This window comes from Cornus florida, unplaced genomic scaffold, assembly GCF_030987335.1.
Source record: "Cornus florida cultivar Cherokee Brave unplaced genomic scaffold, ASM3098733v1 CherokeeBrave_3.0.0_Hap2_Chr05, whole genome shotgun sequence".
Lineage (NCBI taxonomy): Eukaryota > Viridiplantae > Streptophyta > Magnoliopsida > Cornales > Cornaceae > Cornus > Cornus florida.
In genome coordinates this window covers 86,310,276-86,312,499 of record NW_026775575.1, presented here as the reverse complement: position 1 = coordinate 86,312,499, position 2,224 = coordinate 86,310,276, and positions in this window count along the sequence as shown.

The window sequence follows — 2,224 nt, the reverse complement described above, 5'->3', positions numbered from 1 at the left end:
AAAATTACAAGGGATACTACAATGACAAAAGTTCTTGCCTTACAACTTGTTCAAATTATTTTTAATAATTGTTGGGTTCATACCACGGAAGAACTGTATGTGTTGATGTTTGAAATGCTTTAAAATACTCCGACATAATTGGACAAAATATATATTTCATTCGTCTCATAATAAATATTTATATTTATATTTTTAATTATTTTAAAATAATTGTTTGCATTTCAAATTTAATATACTTTTCTTTTTTAACATTCTTATTTTATTCTTCTTATCTCTGAGTTATAAAAACAGTTAAAGTTTATGTAGACTCATTATATAATGGTATATTTAAAATTTATTTTCTGTCACTATAATTAAAGAATTATAATAAGCAATTCGAAACTCAAATTTATCCGATTGTTTTATGATATTTCCAAACTAACATAATTTTAATTGGATGTGTTCGACTCTCGAACCTTATATCATTACTCTAAATAAAAATAAAAATAAAAAAATATCAAGATTATCTTCTTTCTAGAAAGTTCAATTTCAAAAAGGAAGAATGGACTATTTATATATAGGTAAATTACACAAACCTTTCCGGTGTGTTCTCATAAATTACATAGATTTCTTTTATCTTTTTCAAAATTACACGGACCTCCCCTATCTTTTTTAAAATTACACGAACCACTCCTAGAAACGAAGCGTTGTTACACGGATCTCCCCTTCAAGTGACGAACAGTCAAATGACCAAACAAAATTGTGTAATTTATTAAACTATCCTCAAGTGGCGTTGGGAAATGACTGAACTACTCATGCCATATTGTGTGTTATTGTGCACTTTAGTGAAACTCAGTGAAAGGGTATAAAAACCCTTTTGTCCATCAAATGCGGTTTCTCTTCTTTCACTTTTTCTGGGGTTAAGTGTAAAAAACTTCCCTTTACTATCGATATAGTATAAATGTAACGACCCTAAACTGATACCTTTTTTTTGTTTTTTTTTTTTTTTTTTAAAAAAAAAAAAAAAATTTGGCATGATCTCCCCTAAAAAAGGAATTACAACCACCTGCTCAAATAAAAAAAATAAAAAAAATGCAATGGCCCTTCCTAGCCTTTCAAAACATCTCCAACCTGTTCCAATACATAATAAAATTAATATACTCCAACATCTCATCCATCCGTTCATTATACCTCAACATGGCTCATTTCATGGTAGAACATTTACATACCGTTTAATCCAAATTATCATAATTACAGTCCCAAAATATAGTTACAATAACAAGAGTTCACAAATCTCTATACCAAATATAACAAACTAAGATTTTACAAAAATATGGGACTTAATACAAAAATAGCAAAAAGAAGTCTTCTAATCCAAATTAGGCCTGTGGTGGAAAGTCATCCGCCACTTCTTTCCCGTTTTCTAAAAAAAATTATTAAATAATAGGGTGAGCATAAAGCTCAGTAGGTAGCACTTAAGACACGCATCTTGTGTCTATGTGAATCCATACAAAGAATAGATCAATAGGAATGGGGATCATACAATGTTGGGATAATACAACATTTCAACCAAACTTAATTGCAAGCAATGCAATGCCATGGAATGCAAATGCATACCGATGTCGCTCCCCATTTTCACATTTCAAAACCATCACTTTCAAACTGTTAATACAACCCGCCCTTTGGTGACTTAGTAGTGGCACGAGAGGAGGATTGGCTAGTGTTCCTGACCCTTGGTACCCCCGCGGCGTCATTATAGGGCCCAGCTAGCTCAACCACACTAAGGCGACTCTCTAGTCCCCTCTAGGCTATATTAACACTCCGACCCTTTGGTAACCCCGCGGCGACCGGGTTTTCATAAAACCATTTCGTAAAAACTCTTTTCCCAAAATTTCCCTTTTTGTTTCAAGCAAATTCTCCCATTTTCATGCAAACACAATGGTATGTACATGTATACATGTCCCATGCTTTCAATATTATGGCATTTAGAATTTTACACCACACAATTAATCATACATCATATTTAACATCTCTAAATGAAATATCAACACATTAAACACAACAAGACAACACAAAATTTTACACCACAAAATTAAGCATACATCATGTTTAACATCTCTAAATGAATTATTAACACATTAAACACAACAAGACAACCTCTAAGCATGCTTTTCTACTCATATTCATAATCATAAATTTTCCTAAACATTATTTATATAATCATTGAAACAATTAAGTTCCAAAT